The 12,407-nt window shown below is 55.4% G+C and overlaps 1 protein-coding gene across 2 annotated transcripts in view; it reads left to right on the top strand.

Moving 5' to 3' along the window:
- The first annotated feature begins 3,985 nt into the window (after positions 1 to 3,985).
- Positions 3,986 to 12,407, top strand: part of ADAMTS10 (ADAM metallopeptidase with thrombospondin type 1 motif 10) — a 63,310-nt gene continuing 54,888 nt past the window's right edge. For both annotated transcript variants that reach the window (XM_005531252.3, XM_088067736.1), the window contains exon 1: positions 3,986 to 4,379. The gene's annotated coding sequence lies outside the window, so the exon portion shown is untranslated. The remainder of the gene's footprint in view (positions 4,380 to 12,407) is intronic.

Raw genomic sequence — 12,407 nt, 5'->3', positions numbered from 1 at the left:
TTTTTCCAAGGACAAGGTGAGATCCTGAGGTGAAAATGCAGCATCCCAACACCACCCCCCTCAGCAAAACCCACATGAATATTTGTCCTTTTCCCCAAAATCCCCACAAAATTCTGGGATCAGGCACAAGGATCTCGACAATCACTTCTTGATGGCTCTGCTCTCAAAGCCTGTGGCTCCTTCAAGCCAGAGTTACACTTTTGGGAAACACCAACCCTATTTTATTTAACACCTGGGACTAATTAAGCCCAGCTTTACTGTTGAGCAATTAGTTTACATGTCTGTGCCCCAGTGGAAAAACAAACCCGTTTGTTTCCAGCTTGTTTCACTCGCAGGTTCTCAACCTGCAGCCTCTGGGCTCCAAACAAAGCCGAGCACTTTGTTTATTGCTGCAGTAGCTGAAGGGCTGAATGGAGCTTTGTTGTGTTGGGTGCTGAACAGCCATAAAAAGGGTGAGTCTGTGGCCAAGGAGCTTGTCCCAACATGGACTTGGGGCCAGGCTGTGATGTAGAGCCAGAGCTGGGAACTCTGCCCAGGCCCTGCAGTTCAGACATAGCAAGGCAGGGAGAATATTTCATTTTATGTACAAAATGCTTACACAAAAGTACCCTGTCAGGCCTCAGCAGCGTTCCCTGTGTGTCCTAATGGCAACCAGGAGAGTCTGCAGCCTTTTCAAGCCTTCAGACGAGCCCTGGCCTTGGTGTTGTGTGGGTTGGACACGTTGGGCACCATCCAGCACCACCAGGAAGCGCCAAATGGGCCTGGAAGTCTCGGTCTTTGTGTTTCCCTGGGGTTCAGGCCATCATTCCAGAGGGTTCCCAGCATTCTGGGCAGTTTCCAGCATCCCAGTGGGGTTTCCATCCTCCCACCAGGGTTTCCAGCATCATGGGCGGCTTCCAGGATTTCAATGGGCTTTCCAGGATCCCGATGAGATTTCCAAGGGGTTTCCATCATCCTGACAGGGTTCAGTTCATCATCCCAGGGGGTTCAGGATCCTGCCATTGTTTCCATCGTCCTGAGAGGGTTCAGGATCCCACTGTTGTTTCCAGCATCCTGGTGGGATTTCTATCATCCCGAGGGCTTCAGGATCCTGCTGTTGTTTCCATCATCCAGAGGGCTTGGGGATCCCGAGGGGTTCAGGATCCTGAGGGTTTCTGGATCCTGTCATTGTTTCCATCATCCCAAGGGGTTTGGGATCCCGAGGGATTCAGGATCCCGAGGGGTTCAGGATCCCAAAGGGTTCAGGATCCCGTCGTTGTTTCCATCATCCCAAGGGGTTTGGGATCCCGAGGGGTTCAGGATCCTGAGGGTTTCTGGATCCCGCCGTTGTTTCCAGCTCCCGGCGGTCCCGGCGCGCTCGGTGCAGCCACAGGAGGCTGCGTTGTCACCGGGCTGCTCCAGGTGCTCTCCTCTCCATCCCCTGGACATGAGGATTTCAAATACCTGCTGGAAATTCAGCCTCATCTCCTCATGCCAGGGAGAGGAAGCAGCTGGGTGATTTTGGAGGTGAAATGTGGGCGTTGTCAGGCAGATTTTGTCAGGCAGATTTTCAGGTGGTTTCTGATACCGAACTAATCTGAAAAATAAACTTTCTAGCAACCTCAGGGACTGAAAATTTCTATTCTTAATGCTGTTTCTCACCTCTTTGCTGTGAGCCTCTGGTCATTTTACCACTCCCTGTTTTCCAGGATTTGTGCAGGTGATGGAGGTCTTGTGAGGGTTGTGCTGCTCCCTCCCCTCCTCAGAGACGGGTCAGGACTGGAGTAAAGCCCATTTTTGCAGCTGGTCTGGTACAAATCTGAGGGTCCTCAGAGCAGTGCTGGGTTGGGGTACAGGGCTGGGGGAGCCAGGAGCCAAGTCAGGAGCCTCTAACTCTGTATTTAACACCCAGGAGGGACTGGAAACCCTTCAAATCAGGGAAAAAGAAGTTTTCCAAAGGGTCTGGCAGAGCAGAGCCACTGTCTGGGGAAGGAAATCTGCCCCTCTGTCCCTGTTCATTCCGCTCTGTGTTTGAGACAAGCCCCAGCAGACAGAACACCCCTGGAATGGCACCAGGCCATGCTTGCAGCAATTAGTTTTTCCTTGGCCAGCAGCAGCACCATTCAATTAAAGCCCAAATATTTTGTTCAGTTGCTCTTTTCTGGGTGTGCTCTGGGGGCTCAGACAATGGCCAGCGTGGCCTGGGGAGGAAGGAAACCACTCTGTCCACCCAGCCAGGGAACTGGCCCAAAATGCAGCCCAGCAATCGATCCCAGCCCCTTCTGAACTCGGTTTTCCAGTGCAGAGCCAGCCCTTTCCAGTTTGGACAGAGAGAGTGAAGCTGGGGGCTGTGATCTCCCACCCTCACCTCCTCCTGGGAGCAAAGGATGTTTTCCCTGTTTTTCCTGGGCTATTGGGATGAGCAAACCTTCCAGGCAGCACAAAATGCTGGGGAAGTCAGGAGATCCCCTCCCTGAGGGGAGTTGAAGGTGCTCCAAAAAGGGTTTAAACAAATCCATGGCAGAATATGAATTACAGCTGGTCCAGCTCCAGGCCAGGTTCATCCTGCTTTGCTGATAGCAGAGGATTTAGGGGGACCCACCACAAAAAGTACCACAGCTTCTTGCTTTTTCCTTCATCCTGGTTTGTTTTATTTTTCGGGCCAGCATCCCATCAGGACACAGGGCTGGCCAAGCCTTTGAGGCGTTTTTCTTTCCCCATGCCCATCTCACGGTCTGGTGGCTGCTGGGGCAGCCTAGGTGGCACCAGGAGCTCTGGCTGTGTCCTGTGGCTTTGGCTGTGCCTGCCAGGGTCAGGGCAGGACTCGAGGCTGCCGGGGCTGTCCCACACTTGGCACCCACACAACTGCCCAGGGATGTAAATCCCACCCCACAGCCCCCCTGCAATCCCCTCCTGGAGTCTCAGCTTCAGGCAGTTTGCTTTAATTCGTGTTTATAATGTATTTTTATATGCTATGTCTCCCCCTGGCAACTTTGAACTCTCCATTCAAATCCTCCTGGAAGAAAAGGCACTGCCAGGGAGGTTTTGGGGTTGTTCTGTCCCCGCTGAGGGCTCGGGCTGAGGGTCCATCCACACCCTGGTGCTTCCATCCCTTCCCTGTGTCCTTCCCCAGGGCCCCTCTCTCTTCCCAGGGAAAAGCAGGGCAGCTCGGAAAGGCTCATTTTTCCAACGTTTGCAGCACTGCCAGGTAATTCTCTCTCCACCAAAGCTCACAAATTCAGCTTTGAAATCCCAGAGCCGCCTTCAGAAGAAAGGAGGAAATGAGCTCCTGCCTTTTATTGTTGCTGATTGCTTGAGGTGTCCTGCGAGGGGGTTGTTTGGGAACAAGCAGCATTTGGTTATTTCCAGTGTTTATTCTTCACTTTGGAGGTGGATTGTCCTCGGTGGGACACTCCACGGTGGCAGCAGGACAGGAGAATGCCGGAATCACCGGAGCCAGCGGGGCAGGAATGATGTAACTGCAGAGGGAAGGGACTTCTGAAAACACTGGCCAATTCTTGAGGGCTTTTTTTCAATTCAAAGCCAGTCCCTGCCATTGCTGGGGAGCCTTTCAGGCCATTTCCTCACACGCTCCCTGGGTTTTAAAAGCATTTGGAAAGCTCTGGTTTAAAATGAAGGATGGGGGTGTTGTTTGTTGTTGGGGAAAGATAAACCCCAACAAACCAAAACCAATTCCAGCTTTCTTTATCTGCTTTGTGTGCCACTGTCAGCACAGTCCCTCTTTCCTTTCTGGCTTTTCCTGGGATGTTTTATCCACAGGGGAGCCGCCGGCATCGCCTCCAGGGCTGCCCCAAGCTCCCTCCCTGCTCCTCCACAGAAAGGCTGATTAGTTTTATACTGTTTCAGCCAAGACCTGCCTTCTGCACTGATGTCAGCAGTCAGGGTGGGACTTTTCCAGCCTTGTGGGTTTGGGGATTTTTATTTCTTTTTTTTTTTTTTTTTTTTCTTTTTTTTTTCCCCCCCTTTTGGATAATCCTGGCAAAATTCCTGAGCAAAGTTGTTTGGTGGTTTTTGTTGGGGTTTTTTTTCTCCTTTCTTTTTTTTTTTTTTTCTTTTTTTTTTCTTTTTCTTGAGCAGCCCCTATCCATGTGCTGCCTCCGAGCTGCTCTCTTATTACTGCTCACTTCCTGAAAGGAGACTTTTTAGCAAAGCCTCCAACTCCAGCTCTGCCTGGGTCTGACAGAAGAAGGTTCTTAAGGAAGGCGACACAAACCCTCAGCCTGGAAACTTTCTGACACGCGCAGGGCTGAGGAGGAGAGAGGAGCTTTTGGCTGCTGCTGGGAAAAAGAAGAGAGGAAAAAAAAAAATTTAAAAAAAAGCAAAGCTGAAGGAATTAAAAGGGGAAAAAAAAGAAGAAAGAAGGGGAAGCACTCAAAAAGGTAAAACGCTCTTTAAAATAATTTTTCCTCTTTGAGGTTGGAGTGGGGTGGTCTGGGGTGGAGGGAACGCGAATGTTCTTTGAAATCAGAACCGTCTCCCTGGAGAAGGAATGAGCCCGGAGAGCCTTGCACGCTGGAAAAACATTTATGAGAATGAAAACCATGTTCACCCTTCTCCAACATTCAGAGTTTCCATAAAAACGCAGGCTTGTGTTTCAGAGTGGCTGCAGGCAGCAGGAGCCGGGATCCCGTGCGCTGCCTCCCTCGCCTCCCCCAGCCCCTCTTAATAATTGTATTAACCCAGGGATGGAATGTTTGCCTCTCTAAATCCCAAATCTCCTCTGCTGGGCTGCCCGGGGCGAAGCTCTCGATTACAGAGAGCAGCAGCTCCGAGCCCTGCTGCAGAATGAAACGTTCCTTGCTGCCTTAATTCCTGAGAATAAACACAGCCCGCGCTCCCTCTGCCTCTTTCCCTGCCTCTCTCTCCATCTTCAGGAGCTGCCAATGCCTCTCTCCCTCCTGATGTGCTCAGAGGATTATAAAGAGTCTGGCCTGAAAAAGTTGCAGTGTCACCGACTCCGTGTGCATCCCCAGGAGCTCGGCCCCACTGCTCTGCTCGTTTCTTTCTTTGCTGTGATTATGTTTTAGAGGTGTTTTGGTTTGGGTTTTTTTGGTTGTTTTTGTGTTGTTTTTTTTTTATTATTTATTTTTATTTAAAAATCAATCCCTCAGAAGATGTTATTTTAAACATCAAAGTAAATATTAGTGATGGTGAGATGCCAGAAGATTATCTCATTAGAGCTGAAGGAGCTGGGCTATAAATAGAAAGGAGTTTATAAAATAATCTTGGCAAATACCTTCCAGAGGGCAAGAACCAACCAAGAGGGAAATGTGGAGCTGTGCTGGGGGCAGGTACCCTCTGCAGCAAAATGTAAAATTTCACACCAAGGCCCGTTTTTGGGGACTTTTTTGCAGTCAAGATGCGAACCTCGGGGTGCGTTTTTGTTCCTGCTGCAATCCCTGCCAATATCCCCGGCTCTGGAGACGGCTCTGCCCCAGCAGAGCTCCGGTTCCGATCCTGCTCGGTTTTATTCTCGTTAGCAGCACCCAGCGGTGCCAGGCTGGGATGCAGGGCACGGCTGGGCAGGGCAGGGAGCGTTCTGGGGAGATTTTGTTCCCCTCGCTGCCCAGGCTGGAAGGGGAAATGCCCCGTGGGACACTCAGGTGATTCCCGGCCCCGGGATGTTCCTTGAGTTGGGAAGAGCCTTGTCCCAAACGCCTCCATCAGTGAGGCTTCCTGCAGTCCCTGCGAGGTTGTTCCCAAAGTTTCTCCATATATGGAACGTGCTGAGTGCTCCAGTTGCTCCATCCTCAGCCTCCCGCTGTCCCTGCTCTCCCCAGGGCAGCATCCTCTGCTCCCCCTTCCTGCCGAGACCCCAAAAACCTCTTGGGGCGGCTCCAGCCGCATTCCCCAGGCGGCTGCTCCCAGGCTGGGATGGGAAAGGTGCTGTCATCTCCTGCAAATCAGCTCTGCCCGGATAAGGCTGGGGGGGCTGAGCTGTTTCGTTTGGCACCGGGAGGCCCCGATAAGCCGGGCCTGAGCAGCCGCCGAGGGGCTGAAGAGGAGCCCTGAGGGGAGGAAGGTGGTGCTGCTCAACATAAACAGTGTCTGTTCCACAAACCTGAAATATGAGAGGCTCTCTTATCACCCATGGCTCCAGGCCACCCAGGGGCTGCTGGGGAGGAGCCGCTGTTCTCATCGTTCCATGAAATCCTGGTCCAGGGACAGCCTGGGCTCCTCTTCCCGAAGGAGCAGCTCCATGGAGAGCCCTCAGCTCAGGATGCACCCAGGGGTGATTCCACGATGCAAACCCTTATCTCCAGCTTATCTGAAACCCCCGACTCCAAACCCCACTTTTCTTGCCAAGTTTCCAGCAATTAATTCCTCCTGAGCTGGGAGCACCGCAGGATGTGTTTGTCACGTCCTGTCCTGCCTCGATCTTGGGTTAACACAAAATGAGCTTAAAACAAACAGAATTGGGACCAAATCCGTCACGTTTCCAGAAACAGTTGGCTGGGCAGATGTGCTGAAGACACACGAGGCAGGGAGGTCTTCGCTTGACCCCAGCACTGGAGGAAATGTTTGCAGGGCGAGGAGTTACAAACATTTCCCAGGAATCTGTGAGCAGGTCGGATCTCATGCGGCGGCTGGAGAGAGAGACACGTGGAAAACCACCAGCCTGGACACAGCCTTGTTTTCCAGCACTGAGGGGGGTTTAAAGGAACACCTTCCAAGCCAATTTTCCCATCTTGGGTACTGTGAGGGCCTTCAATGAATTCTGCAGCCAGCTGAAGGATTGGGAGAGTCTCCACTGGGAAACCGCTGGAATATTTTAGCTCCGTCTCACTTCAGTGGAGCAACATCAGTGCACGTGTGAAGTGCAGGGTCTCCATCCAACTGCTCCATTGCTGCTCCTCTCTCACCTCCTGCATCCTCCCAGGCTGGGAAATGCTTGGGATATTCCATGTCTGACTATTCAGCGTCTTTCATGGAATCATGGAATGGTTTGGGTTGGAAGGAACCTTAAAGCTCATCCACCCCTGCCTTGGGCAGGGACACCTTCCACTATCCCAGATTGCTCCAAGCCCTGTCCAGCCTGGCCCTGGACACTTCCAAGGATGGAAAATCCACAGCTGTACACTTCCTTTATGACCCATTGTATGAAACATTGTGTTTCCTACTCTTACATCGTAGTTTAATTCAAAAGGAAAAATGACTTTAAATGAGTCTATTCCTGTGAAGTCCTGCAAATCTTTTTGAACTCAAACACTCCTAAATGTTGGTCCCAAATAAGCTAAACTGGCAGGTGAAGTTCTGGCCTCCTCCTGTGGGATTTGTGACCTCGTTGGGAAGTGGCTTTGACCACAATGGAAGTGCAAAGCGTGAGTTCAGTCCGATCAGGGTCAGGGACTCCTCATTCCCTGGCCGTGGAGGAAGGAGCTGCATCAGGGTCACACCACCTGGGCCACATTTCCCTGAGTAAAGAACCCACAGGAAGGGGAAAAGGGCCCAAAACCACAGCCCAGCTGATGTGATCAGCAGCTCTGTAAGGGCTGGAGGGATTCCACAGCTAAAGTGTTCTGCAAGGCTGCATCCCACAGGAGGCATCCCTGTCCCTGCAGGGCTCCCCTGGCATGGGCTGAGCAGCCCTGGGGGCTGTGGGTGGCTCACACCCTGCACCGAGGGGACCTGGGGTCACTGCCTGGGGTGATCCCATGGCCTTGCACCGTCACCTTGGCTGTCACCAAATCCCTCCGCGGTGTGTCCTGCTGGGGAAGGAACACTCGCTCTGTGTCACCACAGCCTCACTTCTCTGACTGGTTCTGGTTTCCTGTGAGGACAGGGAGGTCCAAATCGGCTTTGCTGCTTTAGGGTCCCACTCTACAGCTCCCTGCATTTCCACCCAGCCACCCCTGTGACCCTCTGGGACAGCCTGGGCTGTGTGGTCCTGATTTAACATCAAAGGTAACCCAGTTCTGGAGTGGAATGGCACCAGAGATCCCCTCGTGTCCCTTCCAACCTCCCTCATTCTTTAATTCAGCTCAGCCTGAGGGGAGCTGGAGCTGGGCCATGCTGTGGATGCGTCCCCCTGGCCAGGACTGGGCAGTGAGGATGAGGTTGTGCTGTGACAGTGACAGAAGGAGCTGCTGAGCCCTGGGCTCCGTGCAGGTCCCCTCTCACAGCTCTGCTGGGTGGAGTCACCCCAGAGGCTTTTCTTGGGAAGCTCAGTGGAGCTCTCCTGTCCCTCCAACTCCAGCCTGACGCTGTGGGTGCACAAGGTGTGGCACCTGTGACAGGGCTGTAGGGCACTGTGCCCTCCCCTGTAGCACATCCATAACCAGACACGTCTTTGTCGACTGTGAGGGTGGGCAGGCCCTGGCACAGGGTGCCCAAAGCAGCTGTGGCTGCCCCTGGATCCCTGGAAGTGTCCAGGGCCAGGCTGGACAGGGCTTGGAGCAGCCTGGGATAGTGGAAGTGTCCTTGCCATCGCAGGGGAATGGAACTAAATGAGCTTTAGGATCCCTTCTCACCCAAACCATTCTGTGGTTGGGGTCCAGCCTGGCCAAATGATGAAGAGCCAAATTTCGGGTGTGACACTCAGTGTGTGAGAGCTGTGACAGCGGCTTGTGAGCTGGCACTGCATAAACCACACAAACCACGCTCCTGCCTCAGCTGGGACTCCCAGCACGGAGCAGCTCCCGGCTGGAGCGGGCCGGGCTGGTTCCGCAGGTGAGCACAGCTCGGTGCTGGCACACGAGGCTGTTTGTCTGTGTGCAAGCCCAGGGCTTGGTGCCCTGAGGGGCTGCGTTGTGTAAGCACCGAGACTGCTGGAGGGATGGAGAACAGCCAGCCCTGCCGGGATGGAGAACAGCCAGCCCTGCCGGGATGGAGAACAGCCAGCCCTGCCGGGATGGAGAACAGCCAGCCCTGCCGGGATGGAGAACAGCCAGCCCTGCCGGGATGGAGAGAGAGGAGCCAGCCCTGCCGGGATGGAGAACAGCCAGCCCTGCCGGGATGGAGAACAGCCAGCCCTGCCGGGATGGAGAGAGAGGAGCCAGCCCTGCCGGGATGGAGAACAGCCAGCCCTGCCGGGATGGAGAGGGCTCGGTCTGTATCTGTTTCGCTCCGAGGTGCGAGCTCTCCCGGCCTTTCCCAGAGCCCAGGGCGCTTTCCTGGCAGAGCCCTGGTGCTGCTCGGTGCTGGGAGGAGCAGCAGGAGCACGGGGAAAGCTGCCACAGGCCCAGGAGTGAATTCTCTCCTGGCTGTGCTGAGCCCCACAGAGAGGGAGCATTTCTTGGAGGCAGTGGTGACCAGCCGGGTATAAAACCAGCATTTGTGCATGGAGTATCTGCAGGATGGCAGCGCACAGGGGGTGTGGGCATCAGACCTGTGCCGATAAGGTGTTCTCCATGTGCAGATAACATCATTCCCCACCCAGATAGCGTGTATCCCATGCAGATAATCCATGTGCAAACAGCGTCCCATCCACACACAGACCCCACCGTCCCCATCCCCACGCACACAGCTGTGCCCTGGGTGCATGTGGGTGACACGTGTGGCCCTGTGGGGTGGGGGCTGCACTCTGTTAATGACTGGCACCCCGTTAATGACTGGCACCCCGTTAATGACTGCCCGGTCTCTAATCCCGCCGCTCTGTGCCCGGCTGCAGCCAGCGAGGAGAGCGATGGCAGAGCGCCAGCAAGTCTGGGTCACATGGAGAGGCTCCAAACTATTGCATAAGTCCTGTCTGAGAGTGGACCTGCTTGGTGGAGTCCTCTCCCGAAAGCAGGAGGAGTGGCAGGATGGGAGCGCTGGGAATCTCAGTGCCCACCTTCCATGGGGCTGGGATTTGGTGCTGCTCGGGCAGCTCCAGCAGCTCAGCCCTGCCCCGGGTCCAGCTCCCCATCCCGAGGAGGATCCGAGCTGCCGCTTCCCTCCCGCTCTCCTGCTGAGGACCTCCGAGCATTTACCGCACTTGGAGAAGTGCAATGACCCCGGCGCTCCAGATAGGGCCAGATCCTTATGTAACGCAGGGATAGGATTTCCAGAGAGCCAAGGAGGCGGTGTCAGAGCGAGGTCGCTGCTCGCAGCTCTCCCCTCACTGCCCTGCCTTTGGCACGGCCTGCCTTTGCCCCTTTGCTGGCAAAATTAAAGATTTTGGGGAGGAGCGGGGAGAGGATTCAGTGCTTTCCTCACCAAGATCTCACTGAATAGATTTGACTGTAAAATAATTCTCGTGTTTTTGAAAAAAAAACAAACAAAATCCCCTCCTCCCACACAGCGCTGGAGTGAGCCCAAAGCCCCGTGAAGCCGCTGTACAAAGGGATGCAGGGTGTGCCCGGCCAGAGCACAGCAGGGCCGGCTGTGGAGCACCAGGACAGCCTGGAACAGGGAGCTGGGGCTCCAAAGGCAGGGAGGGTGTGCCCCTGGCACCCAGGCTGGCACCGGGGTGCTGGCAGGGGGACAGAGACCCCGGGTCAGACCCCTCAGCTCTCAGGGTCACGCTGGCAGTGTCACTGTGCATTTCCCACATTGCTGGGGAGCGCCTTTGGATGGGGTTGGATGTGATTTTATCGGTGTGAAAAGGGCATGTCCCCTCGTGGGGAGCTGAAAAGGGACCCGCAGCCAGTGGGGAGTGCAAAGAACAGCTCTTGGGGTGAGGTGAGGCAGCTCTCCCAAACCGGGGGGGCTGCACTGAGCATCCTGGGCCCCCTCCCAGCCCCGAGGGGGTCAGCAGGGAAGGGACAGGCAGAGGTGGCATTGCACCAGCTGGGATTGGTGGCAGGGGCGAGCAGAGGGGCTGCAGGGCAGCCAGAGGGTGGCTGTGCAGGCAGGAGCCATCCCAGGCCCGGAGGCTGCAGCGTTCTGGGAACAGGGATAACTCCGTGTTTCTAATTCTTCGCTCGCCGTGGCCCCAGAGAGGCCACGCTTGGAGCAGCAAAGCAGATTATGGCTCCAGTTGTTATTTTGTGTTCTGCAGACCTGTGACTTTAACCCCTTTCTCACAGTTTGCAGATGCTCGTGGCAGTAAAAAAGCCGATTTCTGTGGGTTTAACCCCTAGTGCTGCCCTAGAGCTCAGAAATGACTTCCCAGTGGAAGTCCTGCCGTGCTGGCAAGATGACTGCGGGGAGACTTCTGCCATCCACAGCTCAGCGTGTTTTCCACTTGGCAGCCCAGCCAAATATTTCATGGGGAATATCAGGACGTCCTCCTGCTGGAGGCCAGGGAGGTCTCTGGGACAGCTTCACATCCCCCACGTGCTCACCCCGTGCTGCAGGAGGAGCAGCCTGGTGTGGGGAGCGGGGCTGTTTATTCCATCCTCAGGAACGTGCAGGGACCTGCCAGGAACTGGGAGCTGGGAGCTGGGAACTGGGAACTGGGAGCTGGGAACTGGGAGCTGGGAACTGGGAGCTGGGAGCTGGGAACTGGGAGCTGGGAGCTGGGAGCTGGGAACTGGGAACTGGGAACTGGGAACTGGGAGCTGGGTGGTGGCTGAGCACACACAGAACACCCACAGCCCCGGGGAGTGCAGTGGGTGAGACCCCCCCAGGCAGCAGCAAACACAGAAATGCAGCAGCAGCAGCTGTGTGGGACCTTCCAGGCCTGGGGTGTGCAGAGTCCAGAGGGATGGAGAGATGAGAAAGGGTTCAGACATCGCTGGCTGGGCCAGGGAGGGATTGTCCCACTCCGCTCTGCACTGTGGCAGCCTCACCTCCAGTGCTGGGGGCACTTGGGGCACCACAAGATCAGGAGGATCCAAAGCTGTTGGGGAGTGTCCAGAGGAGGGACACGGAGCTGGGGAAGGCTCTGAGGAGCAGCTGAGGGCACTTGGCTCGTTCAGCTGGAGCAGAGGAGACTGAGGGGAGGCTCCTCGGGGGCTGCAGCTCCTCCCGAGGGGAGGCGGAGGGGCAGGGGCTGAGCTCTGCTCTGGGACAGGGACAGGAGCCCAGGAAGGGCTGGAGCTGTGCCAGGGCTTGGGATGGATCTCAGGGCAAGGTTCTTCCCCCCGAGGCTGCTGGCACTGCCCAGGCTCCCCAGGGAATGGGCCCGGCCCCAAGGCTGCCAGAGCTCCAGGAGCGTTTGGACAGCGCTCTCAGGGATGCTCAGGGTGGGCTTGTTGGGGGTCTGGGCAGGGCCAGGGGCTGCACTGATCATCCCTGAGGGATCCAGCTCAGGATACTCCATGGTTCTAAGCACAAATGTTTGATTTAGTGATTCTGGAGCACCAGGAGGGGCTGAGGGAGCTGGAAAGGGGCTCAGCCTGGGGCAAAGGAGGCTCAGGGGGCCCTTCTGGCTCTGCACAAGTCCCTGCCAGGAGGGGACAGCCAGGGGGGGTCAGGCTCTGCTCCAGGGAACAAGCAATGGGAAGAGAGGACACAGCCTCAAAGTGCCTCAGGAGATGTTCAGATTGGATACGAGGAAAAATTTCTTCACTGGAAGGGTGGAAATTGATTCCAGCTGAGGC

This window comes from Pseudopodoces humilis, chromosome 28, assembly GCF_049639895.1.
Source record: "Pseudopodoces humilis isolate 2021_Gansu_Grassland_sample_001 chromosome 28, ASM4963989v1, whole genome shotgun sequence".
Taxonomy (NCBI): domain Eukaryota; kingdom Metazoa; phylum Chordata; class Aves; order Passeriformes; family Paridae; genus Pseudopodoces; species Pseudopodoces humilis.
This window is presented reverse-complemented; position numbering and strand designations above follow the sequence as displayed.